Here is a 26,397-nt window from a genome sequence, read left to right as displayed (position 1 = left end):
AATGTTTTATAATTAAAATAGGAATTAAATTATTAGCAATAGTGAAAAGAAATTGGATTCATATTATAATATCATTCTTGAGCTCGTAATCCTCATGGTAAACCTAATTGAATTCATCATATTATATTCATTAAACTGAATATCATCCGGTCATATAACCATTTTCATTATTTTAATATGTTTCATTGGGTAAGAGAGGGATAATTCTTTATTTATCATGGAGGGAGTGGTATATCTTCCTCTTAGTATTATTTGGGCTAGCTTTGGGACATCCACTGGATTCTCATTTGAAATTTTTGGTTTGGATTTTCATTATAACTTCTTCACAACATTAGATAAGTAATATGTCTCTTAATTATGGTTTTAAAAATATATCAATGCAACTATAAATGTACCTATCGATACCGATATCAAGCTTATTATAATTGTTACGGAGTTTTCCGTGGTAGTTAGAGGTGAAAGAAGGTGCGGGGGGTGAACAGGTCTCAGGCTACGAAATTAAAGTGAATTTAAAATTTAACAAGGTTATATTTTCTTAGCAAAAACAAGAAATAACAATAATGGCAGGTACAGAGTAGAAAAACCACTAATCGGGAATGTACAATTACGGAGTTACAGGATTTGGGCTCCGAGTGCCAGACACACAATTCTTGAGCAATTAGCCCAACTTTACGATATACAGAATTCAACAAAGGGACAGAAGACCCCAATCATGCCCAGGAGCACTTGCTCCCAATTACATCATAAAGCCTCCTCGAGGCGCGCAGAAACAAATTTCAAAAGAGCGATCTGCTCTCAAAGATTAAGCCTATCAAAGGCCACACCAAACTCCACCTTCAAGTTGTCCTCTAAGGACATAAACACAGGGGTAACAATACCCAACCTACTGAGGCCTATTAAGTGAGAAAAGTTAATTACATGGCCTCTAAAATATCAATTTGAGAGGAGGCGAACTTGCGCTCCTAATACACTTTGTTTAAAACCTACTTGGCACTAGGCCGTTAATGCAAGGGCTAATCCCATACTAAAGAGGTGACTTTTAGAAGGAAACAATTTACATTACGTTAGGGAAGAAACGGTTGTGAAAATAAGTTCACCTCAATGCAATATGAGAGGGAGCTCGAGAGGGTTAAGCACTCTCTATCCCAATATGAAGCTTGAAAGAGAATAGATACAAAGATTCTTTACATTTTAGGGAAAGTTACATGGTGGAAAAGCTTCGGACCCGCCCCGAGAGTTAAACTGCTGAGCTAGCAAGAAAAGAAGTTATTAATCGGCCATTACCTTGTTGTTGAACTGCTGCCCGAAGGAAGAGGCGCTTCCCGCCCCCTGCTATGTACTTTACACACTGAAAGATGTTACTGAAGTGGCACAGAGACCCTAAAATCAGCAGTTTATATACTCTCGCAGAAAGTTCGAGGCGTTTCAGGAAGGAAAACACCCGCCCACAATCATTTTATTGGTGGATAAAGAAAACCCCTACACAAGATGAAGAAGAAACACATTATTGGTGGAAAATTAATTAAAGAAATTCGGGATGGGCTAAATTCAAAACAAGGGGAAAGAAAAGGTTAATATTGCCAACTTAAACAATGACTGAAAGAAATTTAGCAAAGAACAAACTTTTGAAATTAAATTTTCTCCAAAAAAAACAGTTCTTTCACTTCGCACTAGGGTGCACCGTTGTAGTTCTTCAGTAGTGTCCTCTAGAAGAGAATGTTCACACTTCTTACTACAAGCAAAACAAAAATACGTCGAAAACAACAGTTCAGAAACTTCAAAATTTCCAAGTAGTGACATCTTCAGGGTAACTTGAAAATTAACACATAAGACAAAGTTCAGACTTCTTCCAGTAGGGGGGGTTTCAACTGGCGCAAAGTTTGAATTAGCGGCGTGGAGGTGTACCGCCCGGTACAGACCTCCCCCCCCCCAAAAGTCCCTCCAGGGGTGACACATGAAATTCGTTTAAAACAAGGTCCGAGTTATGATGTTGATATGGAGATTAATTGCAGAAGTATTTATAAAAAAATTCTAAATTTGGTCTGATCCAGTTTCAAAATTCTTGTAGTAACTGTTGAAGTAATGTCTTTATGTTTGTAGAAGTTGAATTCAGAAGGAAAATTTTAGTTTTTGAAGTTGAGGAAAAAAATCTTCTAAGTCCACCAGATATTGCTGTTGAATTCCCAAGTGTAGTAATTGCTGATAGTAAATGTCCATGTAGTTGATTAACTATTTCGATGTTGATTAAGTTGGATTGCCAGACCGGCCGTTGCAGCTTGTGTCCAAAGGCGGCCGCTCGGACCCCTCAAGTACCCTGAGATACCGCTCGCCCGCACTATGAGAGGAGCAGAGGTGTTGAAGCACGCCGCGCCCGCGGTGAACATGCAGGTCGCGGGCCAGTTACAGGTTGTGCGCCGCACATCAGCCTTGGCCGGGTGGAGGGCTCCGGCTCGCCGTGCACATGTCGTCCTCGCTGGAGTAGAGGGGGCCCTTCCTCTATCCCAGTCGCGGCACGGCGCCGCGCGGCTGCGGGGACACTGAAACATTAAAGCTAGGCGGCAGAATTTTGTTGGACCATCATAATTTTTTTGAGGGCACAGGCTTTGTGGAGAGGTTGATGGGCCAGCGGCGTGCAGATATCCATGGCATTTTATAAGCCACTGTGTGTGGGAGCAGGAGACGGGAGCGTGGTAATGGCCGTGGCAAGGACAGGATGGCAGTTCAACTGATCGGGGGAGGTTTACAAAAAATAATTACGCTTAAAGGAAACAGATTGCAAGGGCAGAAGGCCTTAAAAGTGAAACCCCTCAGAGAAAAAGAATATAACCTTCCTATTTCTTTCAAAATAATATGAAGCAATTTAACACAGAAATTACACCGGCTTCACCTGTGACAGGTGAACCCTAAATATCCTCTCGGTGGCTGGATTACTTAATAACAACGTAACCGGCGTAAGGAAATCGAGAATAATACACGGCCCATGAAATCTTTGGGCAAGCTTGCTCGCTGGAACAAAATTCTTGACCATCACCTGGTCACCTACCTTCAAATTGGTGGGTCTCCGTCCACGATCATATCTTTCCCTAACCTTTTCATGAGACACCTTAAGATTGGCTTTAGCTTTCTTCCAAAGATCTTTAATATTATCCGGATCTATTGTCTCGGGTAGAATGTCACTCAGAGACCAGAGGTTAGAGAGCGGCGTGTTGGGAACGAACTTGAACATCAAAGAAGCTGGAGTAAATTTGTGAGATTCATGGACCGCCGAATTCAAAGCAAAAGCTAACCAATGCAGGGACGTGTCCCACCTAGAATGATCTTCATGATGATAGGCAATAAGCGCGGACCTGAGATTACGATTAACCCGTTCAGCCAGAGATGTTTGAGGGTAATAAGCAGAAGTCGTCACATGAGAGATGGACAAGTCAAAACAGAATTTACGAAAAAGATTTGATGTAAACGCCTTAGCATTATCAGACACAATATATTGGCACGGACCAAAAGAAGCAAAAATAGATTTTAGGCAAGTAATGGTGGACTGAGCGGTAGCCAGCTTAGTCGGAAATAACCAGGAAAATCTTGTAAAACCATCTACGCATACAAAGATGAATTTGTTGGCATTTCCCTTTGACTGGGGGAAGGGTCCTACATAATCAATATACAGGCGTTCCATGGGGCGCGACGCTCGATGCGAAGACAAAAGGCCTACCTTGGTGGACATGGTTGGTTTACTAAGCAAACAAGATTTACAAGCCTTTACTAGTTCGCGGATTTCACCGTCCATACCTTTCCAGATGAACCTTTCCCGAATCTTTTCACGAGTTTTAAAGATTCCAAGATGCCCCCCTAATGGGGTCTCATGATAGTACTTGAAGATCATAGGCACAAGAACAGCTGGAACGACAACCTTCATCATCTTATCATGCCTCGAAGGGCAACATAGAACACCATTCCTCAGTACATAAGGGACGACATGTTCCCCAGAAGAAAGGGTTTCCATTATTGGAGCTAGCGTCGGATCTTCACGTTGGTATTTCACGATATCCTTAAAGAGCATGGGAGCATCTGTTAAGATGGCATTAACATCAGATAGTATGGACTCGGGAGGTGATGAACGGTCGACCGGTTCATGGGTCTCGACGTCGTTGGAAAACATACGGCTGAGTCCATCAGAACAACATTTTCGGTACCTCTTATATGCCTAACATCGAATTGGAAGGCAGAAATACGGATGGCCCAACGGGCTATACGACCAGTACGACGCGGCCTACCTAAGACCCAGCTTAAGGCTTGATTATCTGTCTCCAGGTCGAATTTGACATGTTCCAGATAGAGACGGAACTTTTCTAAGGCAAATAAGACTGCCAACCCTTCGAGCTCATAGATAGAATACTTTGCTTCTTGAGCTGACAAAGTCCTAGATGCATAGGCGATGGGCCGCCTCCGCCTCCCTAGTTCAGTCTCTTGAAGAAGGACTGCAGCTACCGCCGACGACGACGCGTCGGTTTGGACGATGAATTTCTTTGAGAAATCAGGCATAGCAAGGACAGGGGCATTACAGGGAGCTAATTTAAGATCTTCAAAAGCGGCTTGTTGAGAAGGTCCCCACTCGAATTTGATGCCTTTCCTACGGAGAAGGTTCAAGGGCGCCGCTCTATTAGCGAAGTTAGGAATGAACTTCCTGAAGAAATTCACCATACCAATGAACCTGGCGATACCTTTGATGTCCTTGGGAGGTTTAAAATCACGGATGGCCTGTGTTCTAGAATGATCGACTGCAACACCATCAGGTGACACAATATGCCCTAGGAATGACATGGAGGGCTTAGCAAAGGCGACCTTGGACAACTTAACAGTTAACCCAGCCTTACGAAGGCGATTGAGAACTTCTCGCAGATGATCTAGGTGTTCTTCAAAGGTCTCCGAAAATACGACGACATCATCCAAGTAGTGATACAAGTACTCAAATTTGATGTCAGAGAAGACCCTATCTAGCAGCCTAGTGAGTACAGCTGCTCCCGTGGGGAGCCCGAAAGGCACGCGGTTGTATTCGTATAAATTCCAGTCCGTGGCAAACGCTGTAAGATGTTTAGACTCTTCCGCTAGGGGAATTTGATTGTAGGCCTGATTCAAATCCAAGATGGTGAAGAGCTTGGCCTTACGGAACCATGAAAAACAAGAATGAAGGTCGGGAAGGGGCACAGATTGTAACACCACCTTCCGATTGGGAGCCCTATAATCAATGACAGGCCTGAAGCCCCCTTGGAGTTTCGGGACTAGAAAAATAGGCGAAGAATACGCCGACTTAGAGGGCCTAATAATACCATCCTTCAACATCTGATCGATGATTTCTTTCAGAGCCTTCATTTTAGGTGGAGATAGCCTATAAGGTGGAAAACGGACAGGAATCGAATCCGTGACCTCAATTTTGTATTCGATAAGGTCAGTAACACCAAGAGTATCAGAGAACACCTCTGGAAACGACTGACACAACTTACGAATACTATCAGGCTGCTCCTCAGGTAGATGTCTAAGGTCTAACAACATCTCATCCTGGGTAGGCGAAATAGATGAACATGACGCAGAAGTACATTTTAACAAGGGGATTTTACAATTGGAAGCAAATTTGAATGTGCACGACTTACTCTGATGATCGAGCACAAGACCCATGTGAGAAATAAAGTCAGCTCCCAATATGATAGGGCAAGACAAGTGCTTAGCCACAAACAATTTGATTTTCCATGTAAATTTAAAAATACGAATTTTTACATTTACAGAACCGAGAATTTCTAATGGAGATGAATTAGCCGAAACATATTGAACAGGAGATGAGCCATAGTCAGGTAGTTTACAAACAGATTTCAATTTTGAATACCATTGATCCGAAATAATTGAACAAACACTGCCTGAATCTAATAGAGCTGTTATAGGCTCATTATCTAATTCAATTTTAAGAAAAGGAACAGGTGCGGTGGTATCTGCCGCAATCCTAAGACACTCTTTGGGGCATTCAAAAGATGAATTTGAAGACTGAACGTTCCCTGAATTTACGATCTGTTTGCCAGGGGCTGAGCCTTGGGAAGCAGGATTAGTCGACTCAGCCGAAGCCGCTAGTCACTTATTATTAGTGACATTGGTGGAAGTTGCACCAGAAGTTGAGCAGGAGGGGGTGCTATTTGAATTTGGGCAATTCTTGTCGATATGTGAGAAAGCCCCACATTTAAAACAGCCTTGTGATGAGCCAGCTCCATTATTTGCCCTACTGGATTTGATCAATGGACACTTGTTCCGAAGATGGTCAGGCGACCCGCAAGTGTTACATTTACGAGGTGTGACTGATCGGCGAGGTAGAGGCCGAGTATTACTAAAAGAAGGCGGGGGTTCTTTCGCGACACGCAAGGAATCGGCGTATCTAACTCCTTCCGCTGAGACGGCCAATGCTTCAAGTTCAGAGAATGTTTGCGGGCACGCCGCGAAACACAAATATGACCTATAGGGTGGTGAAATTCCTTCTACAATAGCCTATACAATCTGATCTTCAGGAAAATGAAGAGCAAACACCCTAGTATAAAACATGATGTCTTGTATGAAATCAGCCAGATTTTCATCCAATCTCTGTACTCGATAATAGTACTTCTGAATCAGAGATGACCTCGCGCGAGCAGGAATAAAATTTGCAAGCAAGTGTGCGTGAAAATCTTCAATAGATGACTGTTCAGCTATGGCTCTTACTATTTTGTCTGAGAGAATACCTATTGCATAGGGATAGATGATTTGCAAAATCTGACATGGAGAAAGAGAAAAAACAAGGGCATGATCCTGAAATTCAACTAAAAACCTTAAGAAAGAAATGACTTCGCTGGTAGTGTTAACAGAAAACTTCGAGATACCTCTGAGCAACATTGCCAATGAATGAGGCAAGCTGCTGAACCCAGGTGACATAGTAGGTAAAGGTTTCAGTGGCAAGGAAGTTAATTCAGAACGTACATTATTCAACGATGCACGGCGTTCAGACTCGTTGTCCAATGGGGCAGAGATCGTTTAGGCTCCAACGGTTATCCTATTGACTTCTCCCTTAGGTTGCTCTTCCTCGCTACCTACATTCACCGTGGTGGGTTGATCAGTTTTGGGAGGAACTTCCCCAGTTAACAATTGAGTGACCTTACTAGATAATTCAGAAATATTTTTAAGCAACGTACTAGCTTCCTTCCTCTGAACGTCATTCAACTTCAGAGACAACAGATCGTTAACTCTATTTGAAAAATGAAATAGCCTGGCTTGCACACGCTTAATTTGATTAGGAGAAGGATCATTTTCGTCAAAAAAACTAACTACAGATGCTAGCCCAGTAGTATTCTCGGTGATCGTGGAAAGAGAGTCGTCAATTTCTTTCTCTCCCAAAATGGGGATGGAAATGGGCAAATCAAGGGACTCTCTAAGCTTGTTTGTGTCTACCGCAACCGTGCCTCCAGATTGCATATTTCTAATAGTTAATTCATAGATCAACTCCTCCTTGCGCAAATAGTTAAGATGGAGAACATCGCGAGGGCCGGGCATGATGACAGAACAATTTTGAAAAAGAAAAAATCAAAAATTTCCAGCAACAGAGAAAATTGTTAGAGTTCGGAACAAAACAATGCTTAGCCGTCAAAAGGGGCTAAATTGAGACCCATTCAACCACGCTCTGCTACCACTTGTTACGGAGTTTTCCGTGGTAGTTAGAGGTGAAAGAAGGTGCGGGGGGTGAACAGGTCTCAGGCTACGAAATTAAAGTGAATTTAAAATTTAACAAGGTTATATTTTCTTAACAAAAACAAGAAATAACAATAATGGCAGGTACAGAGTAGCAAAACCACTAATCGAGAATGTACAATTACGGAGTTACAGGATTTGGGCTCCGAGAGCCAGACACACAATTCTTGAACAATTAGCCCAACTTTACGATATACAGAATTCAACAAAGGGGCAGAAGACCCCAATCATGCCCAGGAGCACTTGCTCCCAATTACATCATAAAGCCTCCTCGAGGCGCGCAGAAACAAATTTCAAAAGAGCGATCTGCTCTCAAAGATTAAGCCTATCAAAGGCCACACCAAACTCCACCTTCAAGTTGTCCTCTAAGGACATAAACACAGGGGTAACAATACCCAACCTACTGAGGCCTATTAAGTGAGAAAAGTTAATTACATGGCCTCTAAAATATCAATTTGAGAGGAGGCGAACTTGCGCTCCTAATACACTTTGTTTAAAACCTACTTGGCACTAGGCCGTTAATGCAAGGGCTAATCCCATACTAAAGAGGTGACTTTTAGAAGGAAACAATTTACATTACGTTAGGGAAGAAACGGTTGTGAAAATAAGTTCACCTCAATGCAATATGAGAGGGAGCTCGAGAGGGTTAAGCACTCTCTATCCCAATATGAAGCTTGAAAGAGAATAGATACAAAGATTCTTTACATTTTAGGGAAAGTTACATGGTGGAAAAGCTTCGGACCCGCCCCGAGAGTTAAACTGCTGAGCTAGCAAGAAAAGAAGTTATTAATCGGCCATTACCTTGTTGTTGAACTGCTGCCCGAAGGAAGAGGCGCTTCCCGCCCCCTGCTATGTACTTTACACACTGAAAGATGTTACTGAAGTGGCACAGAGACCCTAAAATCAGCAGTTTATATACTCTCGCAGAAAGTTCGAGGCGTTTCAGGAAGGAAAACACCCGCCCACAATCATTTTATTGGTGGATAAAGAAAACCCCTACACAAGATGAAGAAGAAACAAATTATTGGTGGAAAATTAATTAAAGAATTTCGGGATTGGCTAAATTCAAAACAAGGGGAAAGAAAAGGTTAATATTGCCAACTTAAACAATGACTGAAAGAAATTTAGCAAAGAACAAACTTTTGAAATTAAATTTTCTCCAAAAAAAACCAGTTCTTTCACTTCGCACTATGGTGCACCGTTGTAGTTCTTCAGTAGTGTCCTCTAGAAGAGAATGTTCACACTTCTTACTACAAGCAAAACAAAAATACGTCGAAAACAACACAGTTCAGAAACTTCAAAATTTCCAAGTAGTGACATCTTCAGGGTAACTTGAAAATTAACACATAAGACAAAGTTAAGACTTCTTCCAGTAGGGGGGGGTTTCAACTGGCGCAAAGTTTGAATTAGCGGCGTGGAGGTGTACCGCCCGGTACAATAATTATATACATTCATATGTGCAAGATTAATTCAAGTATTCGTACTATAGAGTGCCACCATTACGATGATCAATCAGTTGTAAACGCGTAAGTTGTGCCAAATGTTTTCATAAATACGTGCCATTGCATATAAAACCAACTCTCATGTTATTCATCGCTGTGCCAAAATTAGGTTAAAAACCTACTCTACCGATATACATTCACATAATAAGACATATTTTTAGTTATGCGATGTTCCTTCATCTGTACGTATATTCAGATTATATTGCATGTAATACACAAATAACCTAGCGATATGTCTGGCATCAATGCTATTTATCGACCATATAACGCTTGGACTGTAACATACATTCACATAAACATGACCTAATTCCATCTCTTGCATTGTTAACCTCTATATTAAAAACCGTAACCGACACAGAAACTCGCAATAACCTCATCTAGGCTTTGCTTACGCCGAGAACAATTCACATTTCCTCAGGCTAACAACATTATGCAATTCTCATATTTCAATTCTTCCCGATACCTTCATATAAAAACAATACAAATTCAACTTCATTTCAATAACCTCTGTGTTACGGTCAAAACAGTCCAATAGCCTGAGTTTCCATTCATAAACTGCAACTCCCTAATATTTCATCATTTCCTTTCAATACAATAATCGTACTGGCCATGTCTGCCCATCAAGTGCTCATAAAAACTAGGTTACTTTACATCGCATACATTCCTCTTAACCACAAATAGTTCGATATTAATTGGTCTTCTCAAGTAGATTAGCATATAAAACATGGATATGCTCATATTGATCTTGTTTATAATAACCTACAAATATCTCACGAGCACAGGATTTGTATTACTTAAAATAGCACATGTCAGCAGTTAATTATTTAAATCCAGACCATAGTATTCACTTATTGGCACTTTATATATATCTGTAGGCACTTCTGCACTCAAGTAAATATATCTTAGCAAATAATTAAAATTTTATAATGCAAAGTTCGAAACCATATTACTTATCTCGTGTCGACTTTCCCGTTGCTGGCTCCTTCATCGACTAGGACATCTCGAAGTAGTCAATCATGTCCCAGGATCTCGTCACGGCTGGATTCGACTGGGCATCTTGGCTTGAGCTGAGTTCATCTTGCGCAATCTTCCTCCATCCGTTTAGGCGAGATTCATTACGTCACCAGGGATCATGCAACGAAAAGACAGCAAATATTTTGTAGAATACATATTTCTCTGATGAATTGCAGGTTTTCCAATACGTGTACTTGAGTTTATATATTTTATAACTGATAGAAATATTTCTCTTAAATTATATATTTCCTCAATTTTGGTCTGCTTTTCGTCAATTATGTCGCCTAAACAGGTACTGCTTATAACTTGAAATAGTTTTTTCTGCGTTTTTTAGTGTAGATTGGCCACTTATTATGCCATTCCGGCCTTTTTCTTTACGTCGATATCTGACTCGGCTGCAGTCACAGTTTACTTCAATATCTTGGCGTTTTTCTTTGATTCCTTAAGTATCCTGCAGATATTGGAGGTTTATTCCTTCGATTTATTGTATATAAATTACTTTAGTATTTATAATTCGTTGATTTTCTTTCGCTATCTCGTAGTAAAACGTACCGTTCTTCCTTCACGCAGTTGTCCTTCTCAAGGTATCCAAGAATAGAGTCAATTCAATTATTTCATGGTCCATAGTTGTTCAATCTTGGAAACTCTTTACTCTTTTGCTGGTCAATATCGACCTCCGCCTACTGATCAAGATCGATTTACAGTAAGATTATATTCCGTTCGCATTTACGCCGCCTGAAGCTGCTCCGCGCCATATTTGTCCACTGTATTTCCATAATAGTTACTGCCTCAAATGTAACGTAATGGTACAGTATGGTAAAGGTAATCCTTAGAGTGCACTCCAAAATTCCAGGCGAGGTACATTAAATGGTAATAAAACTTAAAATTAACTTTCATAGTTCAAGAGTGCATAAGCCGTATCAAGCGAACGTCACCCTGGGTCCATGATAATCGCTCTATCCATCCCGGCAAGTGGAGAAGCACGCCGTCCTTCCATCACAGCTCACTAGCAAAACCTTAATGGCGACTGGCCAGAAGCCTACATGTCAGACCACAGTCGCAGTGTTTACGTGCGCATACTCGCTCGGTGGAGGTGGAGAGTGGCGAGATGGTTCATACCGACGACACTAGAATGCAGGAGAATACTGGAAAAGGCACTGTCTGGCCATACACCACAGATGGGCATATTAATAACTTTAAAGCCGGCGGAAGTTAATGTTTATAAATATTGAAAACCATGGTATCTGTGACCATGTATCACCTTGATGAATAACGCAGCGGCAAACCACATTAAAGACACGAACTTCAATGGCCATGCAGCCAGCACTAATGTATTCACAGAGAGGTATAAATTCTTAATTCGGTAATAGTCTCCCTCCCCGAAGCTCCACATATACAACATATAATAACTTTCATAAGGTGGTAGTCTGGATACAAGCTGAGTTTTTGATGGAATAGTCCGAATAAGCAAATGACCACCGATCACATGTCCCAGTTTATGCACCACCAGCAAGTTGAATCCAATAGTCAATTAAGAACCAAAACATATATGAATTGAGTAAAAAACAATTGAGTGCATTTAAATGACACTAGCTGTCCAGTTACTTTCAATCATTAAGAAGTCCCATGCATTAAAGTGGTGGTACACGCAAGTCGCAGGTAAATCTGTTAATGTTCTAGATAAATGGTGACACTCATGCTCCAGATCATTTGCTAAGTTTTAATTCCAATAAAAAAGTCTCGCAAGTTCATATGTATCCACTGTTCAAAGATTTCGTTACTTTGTGGTATACACACACAACTGAACAACTTCCTAAATGTTCACTGGTATAATAATAAACCTTCTTAGATTTAAATGCACGCGATTATAAACCGAAATTGAGATTATCACATGTTGGACATTCATTTTAGTATTGTTTATCGGACTTGCGTAAGTTAAGAAACGCCTTCATTTGGTTTCCATTATTATTATTGCCAGGGTGGCATAAACCAATTTAACAAATGAAAAACGCCCAGAAGGGCAAGGAAAAGAAATGAGCAAATATAGGAAAACAAAATTGGTGAGCATGTAATAAGATCACAAGATCCAACAGGTAAATCCTTTACATAATCTTAAACTGGATTAACTTGACTTAAGACTACAGTATGGCATAGGATAAAGCTACTAGTAAAAGCAAAAGGAGAACAGGATTACAATAGAATACAATAATTACCTAAACGGCCCTTGACCAGGTACTAGGAAATATATAACCATAAATATATCATGCGAAAATTAAATATATCGGCAGCAATTTGATGCACAACATATAAGGAAAAGAATTAACTAGAAAATTAAAGATAGTCATCTCCTCAAATTAGTTTTCTGTGCACGTCAGCAACCCTATCGCAATGCCACATAATAAAGACACCACCAGCAACAATGAAAACGAGAAGCTACCGTTGCATAGACATACAACTTCAAACATACACAATACACGGAAATAAGTTAAGCTTAGGAAAGAAGATACTGACAGAATACAACAAACCACAAACATGGTAAGTTCAATAAGTCCAGGCATCAATCAAGTAAGAACACGCTACAGATCATAACAGCCGATTCAGCAATGCATGATAACAACACAGCAAGAAACACATCAACTTATCGAACACAGCTACACCGACAGTACTCTTCATATAGATGACCTACCCAGAGATGTCAAATCATTTCCAGAATTGAAATACTAAGAGAACAGCAATCCACACATAATTTCAAAATAACCAGACGTTGACCAAGGGGGAACATGTTGCGAAGCAATAACACATTACACAGTAATCCAAGTTAATTAAAATTACAATTTTTTTTAAATCAGTAGAGTAGAATCACTAATCAGTGAGCCAATAAATAAATTTTTAAACCCATTAACCCTCAAACATACGCGTATGGGGTGGAATCCACCCCAGGTCATTTTATTTCCTAGTGAAATGTACAAATAACTTTCCTGTGCCCACCCCGCTCTTGTACCTTTCTGGCTGGATCCCCGCAGAGAGAGTCATTCTTTCATAATCTATCTTAAAATATCAAATTAATACAATAATTCATATTTTACAATACAATGATATGTGGGGTAGAAAGCACCCACCACGCGTGTGTCTGCGTCCTAAGATCTGGTGCGTGTGCTTGAGGGTTAAATACACGACCAAAATCTAGAAATTATATTTTGCAATTAATCAATTGTAATGCTACGTATACACTCCATGCATAACCCGTCTAAAGAAGAGATAAGATCAGATATAGTTATACTCACAAATAAGAGAAACACTGAGAAACTGGATATGAGAAAAAGATCAATATCCATGGCTTACGGTAAATAATTACTCAAGGCAAGGTGAATATAGTTAGCTGCAGTTCGAGACTTCAAGATCTTTCAGATGGTGGATACGCGTATCAGCAACACCAAGTCAAGAATAGTATTAGGATATAGGAACTCACAATAACACCATGGTGGAGCAGGACAGAAAATGGCAGAAAGAAATTCAGAAGTGTCACCCAATCTTAAATTATATTCCTCACAACTTCACCGAATTTTCAAACATATACATCAATAATGGAATACTCATTTAAATAAATGGTTTAGAAATACCCCTCAATTAAGTGGCCAATTTGGAAATGAGAGCAGAGACGTGACACGATTCCCTACCGGTTATCCACAAGGGATCTCGGACAAATCCGGAATAGTAACAAGTGACATCCGTAGACTCACACTGTAGCCACACAGCCGCAGGTACCGTGCGAAATATATATGAAACAAGGTAAATAAAATTTAAATGGTAGATCATGAACTAGGACGAGGGAAAACGCTCAATAGAACGGTGAAGAAGGAGTAAACACCACGAAAAGACCCGATCATCGAATAGTGGGAGGCTTCAATACCACCTATGAAGCACTAGTTAATCCCATACTCAACGGCAAGATGACCAAAAATTAATAGCAACGGATAGTAACACTCCGGAGAGAAAAGGACCAATAGACTGGCAGGTTAATCCAAAATGAACTTTATAGTACAGGATAAATACATGATGACGTCAGATTACCCGGGTATGCAGAGAATTAAATCAAAACAAGAATAGACCAGGTCATACAGGAATCACAAATTACATGCAAGCAGACCAGGTTTTTCTAAGAAGAGTGGTAAACACATGCCGGGATTTATTTCCCAATCTACGGGCACACAGGGGTAAATTAAATGCAATGCCGACCATACCGAAGTGTTATAACAATTTAATTATACAACACAATAACAATACAACCTTAATGAATCTCAACGGACATGCGTTAGCAAAAAAGGGGGGAAGGGAGCACTAACCAACCTCAACGACATGCCGTGAAGCAATCATGCCACCTCACAATGCAAGCTTAAAACAAAATCACGTACCGTTACAACATAACTAACTCAGGACCAAAACCATTACCTACTAGGTTCGAAACGAGAGGATCCATTGGTGCAATTTGTGAAAAATAACACCACCATAACAAGTAGACGAGGTAGGACGACATGGACGTTACAACTCAATAGATTAACACACTTCATGAATAATACACCAATTTAGAGACAGAAACCAGGCAAGTAAGGTCTGCAGAAGAATGCAGAATTAATACCACATGCACCCCAAAAATACAACAAATAACAACGTAGTTAACCACCATTACCAGAAAGGAAAACCCAGATGTCTAATTTTGAGAAGGTAGATAGGGTAAAATTTTACTCACCAGAAAATCAAAAGGACAGGAATGACTAGAAATAGATCACTTAGTTAACGGGTAATTCACAACTGATTACAGAAATGATTAAAAGTTGGGCATGAGACCAATCGGAAATTAGGAAATCGTACCACCAGAAGTTGGAGACCGAAAGCAGTGAAGACAGTTAAGTCCATGCCGTAAAGGCAAACAGCCAACCACCACCAAGTCCGATCGACAGAGTTCCGCAATAACCAATATCCACAGGCAAATCCAAAACTCAACAAATAGGATCTAACACCGGGTACTATCCAGTTCCTAGTCAACCCCCCAAATAAAGAAACTAACCTAACACATTACTCGGTTCGTTTAATGCACACCTAACAATACCACAACCGGAATAGACAGTTATATCACCAAATTAAAGTAGGATAACAAGACATAGGCAATAGAATACTAGAACAGTTAAAGATAAATACAGGTTAGGACACCTTAACAGTTTTCATACCAGTGAACAACAATGCACAGACCTAATATTATATACATTTTTCCAAAATTTGCTACAAGACAAAGGCTACTACATAATACATAATTAAATTAATGATGAAAATTTAGTAATCTTCAATGATCAGGATAGAATCAATTTATGATGGACAGAGCCGGCATGCACCCAAACCAAAGGAGCAATGGGATATTAACGATTAAAAAATAGGTGCCAATAGCGCAAGTGAAAGGATCCACACGCCACGAACCACAATCACATTTTATAATACAATGGTAACAAGTACACGGTAGTAAGCTACTACACAGTGATATTAAGATTCACATGAGACATGAATGCAGAAGATTTGGTGCAGAAAATCATAACACGTTGTAATTAATTCGCACACTACTAAACTACAATTTCTGGAAAGAAAAAGGTCATACGGTCAGGAAGCAATACTCAAAACAAAAATACTATACATGGAAAAGTTACTAAATACAATTCACACGCAACCAGAATAGTTACAAAATAATCCAAAGATAATTAAACAAATTTTCTCATTGAAATGTAGCCCTCATCCGCTGGTCCGTACTACATACCATACGTATTATCAAGAAGCCCTTAAGGGAGAAGAGGGATCACACATAACCTGATTTTAACTGGGAAAATTGAACTCGCCTAATTCTCTTGGTGATGGGGTCACTCCCCAGTACCGATAATGGAGCCAAAAACTGTAAAATAGTACAGGGACTTTGATACTTAGGAGCAAGCTTAGCATAAAATTTGTTAATTTCTTTACTAATGGTATAGGACCTGACAAAAAATTGATCACCAACTTTCAACCTAGTTGACTTTCTAAATTCGTTGTACTTATCTCTGCCTGTCTTACAGGATACCGACAATTTCTTCTTCTGAACATAGTTGGGTTTAGACAGGTCGGGAATATTATCAATCCCAAGTTCGTTGGACATAGGAGAATACGGGGTGTAACAGAACATAAGGAACATGGGAGGTTTACTATGAGATTCGTGTGTGGCAGAATTGAAGGCATGGGCTAACCAGTGTTGGCAAGAATCCCACTTGGATTGGTTATTGTGATGATATGCAATCAGGGAAGATTTCAGGTTCCTGTTTATTCTCTCGGCGTAAGATGGGTTTGGATAGTTTGGAGTTGTAGTAGCATGGGAAATGCTCAACTCGAATAGGTACTTCCTAAACAAGTGGCTCCCTGGCATTGTCATAAATCAGAAACTTGGGAGGACCAAAGGATGCGAAGATAGAATTAAGGCAACTTAATAGACGTACGAGAAGTCATAAATCTAGTGGGAATAATCCCGGAAAACCGAGTACGCATCAATACACACAAAGATATGAATGTTTCCCAAGGTAGAGCAAGGGAGCGGACCTACAAAATCGATGACTGACCTTTCCATCTGCCGAGAGTCTTTTGAAGATGAAAATAAACCAACACGGTTCTTCAGGTTGGGTTTACTGATAGCACAAGTTTTACAGGACTTAACCATTTTCCAAATGAAGAATTTTCTAATTTTCTGCCTAGTTTTAAATGTGCCTAAGTGACCACCAATGCGTCAACAGTGATAATATTTGAAGATGATTGGCACTCGGACCTGGCGAAGAACAATAATGAAATTAGCATCAATTCGACCTTTTCAACATAGAACACCCTTCACCAGAGAATAAGGTTTTACTACCATTCCGTCACTAATCTTGTCGGTGATTTCTTTCAACTCAGGATCTGCTTTTTGATCGCCAAACTCATGGTATAACAAAGGTAGATCCGGAAGAATGGCGCCCACACTAACAATATTAGTTTCATCAATTTCTTCAACTTCAGATTTTACATCAAGGCCAAAGCTCCCGTCAAACATTCTACTTAAGCTGTTAGCGGTGACATTCTCCGAACCTCTGGTACGCTTAACCTGAAAACTAAAAGCGGGTATCCTAAGTGCCCATCTAGTGATTGTGCCCGTTCTTTTGGGTCGGTTCAAGGTCGAAATGTACATGTTCAATAAGGGGTCAGAATTTCTCAAGTGCAAACAGCACGCCCAAACATTCTAACTCATAGATTGAGTACTTACTCTCCAGATTATTGAGTATCCTTAACACATAGGCAACGAGTCTACGACCGTCCTCATGGTCCTGAAAGAGTGCACCAGCAACAGCTTCTCCAGAGGCATCAGTTTGTGCAATGAAACGTTTACTAAAGTCGGGTATGTCCAACAAGGAGCATTCGATAAGGCAAGTTTCAGAGTTTCAAAGGCTTCTTGCTGGGAGGGACCCAGGTGAACTTGACATCCTTACGCCTCTGATAGTTAAGGGGTGAGGTACCACAGCAAAATTCGGGATAAACTTGCGGAAGAAATTTACCGTACCCACAAAGCGTGCAACACCTTTTACGTCCTTAGGTGGTTGGAATTCCCTGATAGCCTGGGTCCTAGATTGATCAACGGAGACTCCGTCGGGCGACACGACATGGCCAAGAAAGGATATATATAGCTTGGCGAAGGTTACCTTGGATAGTTTCACAGTAAGACCAGCCTATTTCAAACGCTCAACGACTTCCGTGACATGATCCACGTGTTCTTCAAAGGTATTCGAGAAGATCACAAGTCATCAAGGTAATTGAAAACAAACTTAAACTTGATATCCCCTTGAATATAATTCAGAAATCTAGTTAAAATAGCTGCTCCGCAAGATAGTCCGAACGTCAACCTGAGGTACTCATAAATATTCCAGTCCGTGATGAAGGCGGTTCAGGGAAATATAGGTTTTAGAGAGCGGAATCTGATAATAGGATTGATTTAGATCTAACACGGTAAAGAACATGGGCGGAGAACCACCCAAAACATGTACATCTGGCAAAGGAATAGATTGCAGGATGATTGTGCGATTAAGGGATCTGTAATCGATAACGGCACGGTATCCTCCAGAGGATTTAGGTACCAGGTAAACCAGAGAGGCATAAGGAGAAATGGACGGTCTGTTGACACCATTGGCAAGCATTTGGTCGATAATCCTTTAGAGTTCTAGCATGCGAGGAGGTGAAAGAGGTAAGGAGGAGTTCTAACAAGCTGGTTGTCAGACAGTTCAGTATCGTACTCCAATACATCCGTCAGTCCTAACTTGTTGGTAAATACCTCAGGAAATTCATGGCACAAGTTACGGACTTTATTAGCTTGTTGATAATCCAAATGATCAAGATCCAAGTGATCGATTTCATTGTTCTTCCTTGGTAGCGGCCTACCTACACAAGAAATTCTGCAGGTACCCAAAGGAGCATCAATAATATCGACGTTACAATTTGAGGAAAATTTAAAGTAGAATTGTCTAGCCTGGAGGTCTAAAACGAATCCGGTCCTTGACAAGAAGTCAGTGCCTAAAATAATACTACAAGTTAGATTCGGAGATACCAAGCAATGAACCTTCCAAGTAAAATTACCAATACGCAATATCACGTCAACAGATCCCAAAATTTCCATATTATCCTTATTAGCCGTGACACATGCAATTTTGACTTTCTGCAACTGAGGCAGTTTACAAGAGTACCTTATTTCATCATACTAACTGGCATCAATTAATGTGGGCCGTTGACCTTCGATGTGAGGAGGTGAAAGACGGTAAGCACCGAGCTCGATAGCTGCAGTCGCTTAAGTGCGGCCAGTATCCAGTAATCGGGAGATAGTGGGTTCGAGCCCCACTGTCGCCAGCCCTGAAGATGGTTTTCCGTGGTTTCCCATTTTCACACCAGGCAAATGCTGAAGCTGTACCATAATTAAGGCCACTTCCACTGCCTAGACCTTTGCTATCCCATCGTCGCCATAAGACATATCTCTGTCGGTGCGACGTTAAGCAAATAGAAAAAACAAGCATCATCATATATTAAAGTGACAACATTACCCGAGTCATTTAAAGCAACAATCGGTTCATTATTAAGCTCTGCCTTCGCGAAGGCACTTTTAGACTCAACCAAATCGGAGATTTTATTACATTCCCGCCGACAAATAACTCTCTCTGAATCCACAGAAAATTCAGGGGCAAGATTCACAAGTATTACTATTAACCTTTAGTCATTGATTGCGTTTTTTGAAAAAGGTTGGGCAATTATTCTTAATGCGCTGCCTCGACCCACACAAATAAGAACAAGGACCAGTACTACGCTTTATTGACGGGCGAGCATTCCGAAGGTGGTCACGTAATCCACAATTATACCATTTTTAAGATTTCCACTATCCCTAGATTGAGGCGAGGCCGGGTTAAAACGAGGAGGGTGGCAGATGGGTCTGGCCGCGTCCCCGTGCTTGACATATTCAGGAAAGGTACAAGCAGCCTCTAATTCCACAAAATTAGTCGGGGTCTTCCTGAGGAAGAGGTAGGATCGGTTGTAGGGAGGAAAACCTTTCAGAATATGTGCCACCATTTCTTCTTCTGGCACCGAAATTCGAAATACCATGCAATAAAACCTCGAGTCTAAGATATAGTTGAGTCCTAAAACAATATTGAGGAAACAAATTGTGCAGTGCTAAAGAAGCAATAAATTTTGATAGTACAAGCACATGAAATTCCGTAACCTTTGTATTCTTCGAAATAGCTTCAGAAATTTCACGTTTCAGGATTCCCTCACAATGGGGAAACTAGGCATTTAGAAATATTCAGTTCACCAGTTGGAACAAGTTAAAGATGAGTTAAAAAAACACTTACAGTGTAGTATCTTGCCGTAGTCGTCAGTACACTTCAGCATAATATCCTTACTTACGTATGGTAAAGGTAACCCTTAGAGTGCACTCAAAAATTCCAGGCGAGGTGCATTAAATGATAACAAAATTTGAAATTATATTGCAAAGTTCACGAGGGCGTAAGCCCTATCAAACCAACTTCACCCTGGGTCTATCCACCCCGCCAAGCGGAGAAGCACGCCGTCCTTCCATCACAGAACCTTATTGGCGACAACCCAGAAGCCAGAAGTCAGACCACAGTCGCAATGTTTACGTGCGCATACTCGCTCGGTGGAGGGGGAGAGTGGCGAGATGGTTCATACCGACGACACTAGAATGCAGAAGAATACTGGAAAAGGCACTGTCTGGCCATACACCACAGATGGGCACATTAATAACTTTAAAGCCGGTGGAAGTTAATGTTTATAAATATTGAAAACCATAGTATCTGTGACCATGAATCACTTGATGAATAACGCAGCGGCAAACCATATTAAAGACACGAATTTCAATGGCCATGCCGCCAGCACTGAAGTATTCACAGAGAGGATATACATTATTACTCCGGTAATAAGAGGATAAATAAAATAGCTAGTCATTGTTGAAATAGGGATCAGCAGAAAGGAAAAAGGAAGCAAGGAATAGTATTGGGTAATATTTTGGAGATAGTATTTATTATTAATACTATTATTTATTTATTTTCCTAAAATTGTACATGTACAAATACACGGAAGTGCCTCCATCCCCGTATGTATGTGTGCATATTCTCTGCTGAATATTCACAAATATATAGGTAATTCTAAATTTACGTATTTAAAAATGTTCCGCTTTTTCTACGCTATGTTGTCTACTGCTATCCTACAGTGTGTCCCTTTTCACATTCCTATCTCTTATCAGTTGTCTAAAAAGCAGTGGCGAAAGGACTTGGGATAAGACGCAGCAGGTCGCTATGCAAGTTAGGTTCCAAAAAGTATAAGGAAATAAAATATATAAATGCAACTTAAATTTTAATCTAATAGCAGTTGTATATTATTGTTTGAAATAACTCCACATGTTGTATATGAGTTGATAATGTTTTTAAATACAGAGGATATTATGAGTAAAATTTCCACGAACCTACTACGCTGGCGTAGCAGGGGGAGAAGTGATACTCCCACGTGGCGCGTCCCAGGTGGCGGATAGGGGGTCCTAAGCGGCTTGCTGGCGGACATGAGGGAAATAAAATACCTCTCGCGGACCAAACACACAACCCCCCTGTGGGTTGGGGGACGCAGACCAAGAATACACCCACGTTATTCCCTGCCTGTCGTAAGGGGCGACCATGGAACCACGAAACTACTTGTGTTTAGTACCACCATGCGGAGAACATCATGGTTCGCTTTTACTTGCGCGTAGTACCACTATATTAGGTACCAAATAGGTTTGTGATTAGTATCATAGGAGCACCGTGCGATCGTCTTCTGCAGTACCTGTGATTAGTACCACCATATGAGCGGGACCATGAGATGATAGCTACAATGGTCCTGCCTTGTCTGTGATTAGTACCCACTCTATGAGGAACACCGCAGGATAGTGCAGGTCCCTGTAGCTAGTACTCTTATGTGATGAACACCATAGGTTTGCGTTGCCTGTAAATGGCGCTGCAAGGTGAGAGAACCCATAGGTCTATATTGCATGTCGAATTTCATAACCTGTGTGTCGTACCATAATGTGTGGAATACCGCAAGTCTCTGCTACTTTTGATTAGTACCGCAACATGACAAATACCATATTCTACCTTCCTAGAGGTAAGTAGCGTTATGCGGGGCCGATAACTTGGATTTTCGACCCCCTTTAGACTGCAAGCATCATCCATTCAGTGTTACGCTATAGCAACAGTCCCTTGGTCAGTAATCCTATTGTTTTACGTAAGTTTCTGTGAATGTAAGGCATTCGGGTCGCATCCACTGATTGCTTTAAATTCATGTCCATTCATTCATTCTTCGTCCTCACGTATTGAGTTCTGGTCAGTGGAGAATTTTGGACTTTTAATTTTTCATACCATTTCGTAACATTAGGGGCCGATGACCTCGATGTTAGGCCCCATTAAACAACAAGCATCATCATCATCATTAGTTGAATTTTGTAAATATTGTAAATTTATTAATGATGAGCTGTGTGTTTAAAAGAAAAAAGTTAGTGTAAATTGTACAATACTGTATTTTAGGAAATTATCTTCCTGTCTGTTCATTGACAATTTAATGCTTGATAGTAAGGTATTTTTGTGTGCCATTTGCCACCAAGGTAGACACCTCCATTGCATTTGAAGTGATTTTGATTTGATTGTTCATTTCCGCTCTTATATTTTTTTAAATGGGAGATAAATTAATTATACTCTCCTGTCTCATACATCTTACACACTAAATGGAATAACCTTGCCATGCTGGTTTCTCCTAAGGTAGTCAGTAATTCAGAGGGAATGTCATCAATTCCAGGAGCCTTGTTCCTATTTATTACTCACTGCTCTCTCAAACTCTGACCTCAAAATTGGGTCTCCCATTTCATCAGCATCAACAGCCTCTTCCTGTTCCCGAACCAAATCATCTACATCTTTACCTTGATACAACTGTTGGATATGTTCTTGCCATCTTTCTGCTTTGTCTTCTTTTCTTAGAAGTGGCTTTCCATCTGAGCTCTTAATATTCATACACCTAGATTTCCTTTCTATAAAGGTTTCCTTCATTTTCCTGTATGCAGCACCTACCTTCCCTAGGACTATACAACCTTCGACATCCTTGCACTTCTCCTTCAGCCATTCTTCCTTAGCTGCCTTGCACTTTCTATCCACTTCATTCTTTAATCGCTTGTATTCTCTTCTGCCTTCTTTATTTCTAGCATTTTCGTATTTTCGTCGTTCATCAATCAGGTCTAGGATCTCCTGAGTTATCCATTGATTCTTACTTGATCTTTTCTTCCTTCCAAACATTTCTTCAGCAGCCCTACTGACTTATTTTTTCATTACTATCCACTCTTCCTCTATTGTGTTTCCTTCAGCCTTTTCATTTAATCCTTTTGCAAAATGTTCCTTGAAACAATCCCTCACATTTTTTTCTTTCAACATGTCTGGATCCCATCCCCTTGCATTCCTTCCTTTCTTCAATTTCTTCAACTTCAGATGGCATTTAATGACCAACAAGTTGTGGTCGGAGTCTACTTCTGCTCCTAGGAAAGTGTTCCAACCCAACACCGGGTTTCTGAATCACTGCCTAATCATAATGAAGTCTATTTGATACCTTCCAGTGTCTCCAGGTCTCGTCCACGTATACAGCCGTCTTTTGTAGTGTTTGAACCAAGTATTAGCAAGGACTAAATTATGATCAGTGCAGAATTCACCCAGCCGACTTACTCTTTCGTTCCTTTGTCCCAATCCGAATTCTCCTACTATATTACTTTATCCTCCTTTGCATACCACTATATTCCAGTCTCCCATCACAATTAGATTCTCGTCACCTTTACATATTGTATTAATTCTTCTATCTCTTTATATTGTACCGGTAACGGCGGTACAAAACTATGTCCCCGTAATAGAAATCTTTAAATAACTTACGCATTACGCTCCGGGCCGGCTACGAAAGACTGACTGGACGGCGAGCGTGTGACGTAGAGAGCGGGTGACGTCACAGCATGCCTCACCACAACACAGAGCCTAGACTGATGTGGAATGTTCTTCGAGGTTCTATGGGTAATAACTTTCCCCACAATAATAATTAAACAAATTTAACAATATCATCGTGTGACCCGATCCCTTGTCTACGTTCCTGCAGAGTTTCACGTAAATCTGGCATGAGGCGATGAAGTTATGGAACGAGATGTGAAGGCCCGGATCAGATATAAATACAGTACTGCTTCGCTCAGCAGAGCAGTGTGTGGCATGAGTATGTGGCCAGAGTGTGTATGTGCACGCTAGGCAGTGGAGTTCAAACAGTCGATTCGCGAGGACCGTGATCTAGCGTGAAGCGGCTATCAATCTTCGAGTCCGTGGACTTTAACCCAATCGCGTCGAATATGGAATTGTACGGATTTCTTTATACTGTGAGTGATAAACTTTTACTCCGACGGGACGTGATATAAATTGTGCTTCGTCTGAACATTATCAAGTGACTGTTTATTCTACACGAGTGTCTAAGACTTGCGAATGTTTTCGAGTGCTCGTAATTTGAAGTTTAATGTTATGGACAGGACTTAGGACAGTTTGCTCCTTACAGAGTACTAAATACTTCAAGTTTATGAGACAGTGTTTTAATCCAGATTTACTCCATTGCAAGCATGACTACGTCACTAATTTACCATTTCATGAACTTTAGGTCATGAACTGTAAACTGTGCATATGTGAACTGTGCATTTCAATTCTATTAAACAGCACATTTCAATTCTACGAACATTCAGTTGTGCGTTTCGATTTTACGAACAGTCGAACCGAGGACTGTCAATACATGATTAATTTCGTCTTTTAATTTCATGTTATTATCAATACGTGAATGAGTTCGAATTCACGAGTGAAACATCTTTATTTTCGTATCCAATTAAATTTTGTTGAACAGTGTTTCAAACTAAGAACTAATTCGTGCGGCATTACTTTACATTATGCCAAGTGCCACAAACTTCAAGTGACTCTGTTAAAATTCGACGATAAGTTTCGAGTGGACTTTTATTTTTATGAGTATTAAACTTACATGCTCATTCGAGTCTAGTGGCCTTATATTCATTTAACACAGGACAAAATTTAGTGACATTTCACCGTGTGATAAACTCTCAAAGATACCTTTTTTCGTGTTTGAACCTTGTTAAAACCATTGGTAAACTTTCCTCTCATCTGTGCAGAAGCAGTCTTTGCATTAAGTCGCCCGAAGGCTTAACGATGTTCATTCACGTTCATCGTCTACGAGGACTACCTCAACGCCCTTCATCAGCACCGTATGGATCTTCAAGACGTCGGATGGATCTTCTAGAACTTCCATCGGGGGAGGAATGGTGGTTCACTGGTATGGGAAAAGGAGGAGCTGCCGGAATCCAAGAACATCGCCAGCCCTAGGACAAGGAACATTTTCTACTGTATCTGCTGTACAGAGGTGACAAGACCTTGAATTTATTCATGAACTCAGAGGAAAAATTTTTAGATTTATTTCTAAACAATCCCTCTCCCCCTGTACGCACTTCAAGGAATGGTACACGCCCTGCGTCTCATGCCTACCGAAGTACCACATTTACTGTTACAGATGAGAGGGGGAGAAATTGGCGCCCCAGTCGTGTTGGGGCCGATTTGGAGTGCAGTAGAACTAGAAATTAGCGTTTCAGCAATATAAGAACTTAATTATGAGTGCAGTAGAAATTAAATTGACACTTGACCATTCTATGCTCAATTTTGAAGTACTAGTAATAAATTAAGAAGTGCAGTGATAGACAAAATCGCACTAAAATCGTGTGACTTAGCAACTTCATCCAGATACATTTCCAGTGCTTTGTGTGGAATAGCCATTAACATTCCAAAGAACTTTCTAACAAGATTTAACTTTTCTTTTATAAGAAGTGTTATCAATGATATGGGATAGCTTTTTTGTGTGTTAAATGTCTTGGAGAATTTTCTTTTTGAGAATGTTTGAATGACTTTGAACATGAACTTTTAACCATTGGACAATAATGGTGATATCTGAATTCTTTTCAAGTGATTTATGATTTTCTTGTTGCTTGGTTTAAATACATTACCATCAAAATGGAAAATATTTTAGCTGCTATTGAAGCTCTTAAGATTAGCTTAAATGAACGTATTGCCGAATCGCATGCTCAAGTAGGTGCTGATTTACAAGCTCGTATTAACGAGGCCAATGCTGCAACTGCTCAATTACGTACTACTTTAGAATCTCGTATTAATGAGATTAACACTCGTATTAATGAGGCCAATGCCGCAACTACAGCCAACTTAGAAAGTCGTATCACACAAGTAACTAAAATAATTAATACCAAGTTTACCGAAGTTAATGCTAATTTGGAAAATAGGCTTACTAAAGCTGGTTCTGAAATTGATAAACGATTCTCAGAAACGAATGCGAAGATTAATTCTAAGTTTACGGAAATAAACGAACGCCTCATCCGTGACTTAGAAACAGTAAAACAAGACCTTAAACTACAAATAGTTGAAGATTTAAAAGCTTCGTTTCC

The sequence above is a fragment of the Anabrus simplex genome, chromosome X (assembly GCF_040414725.1).
Source record: "Anabrus simplex isolate iqAnaSimp1 chromosome X, ASM4041472v1, whole genome shotgun sequence".
Taxonomy (NCBI): domain Eukaryota; kingdom Metazoa; phylum Arthropoda; class Insecta; order Orthoptera; family Tettigoniidae; genus Anabrus; species Anabrus simplex.
The sequence above is the reverse complement of the archived record's forward strand: the minus strand, read 5'-3'. Positions refer to the sequence as shown.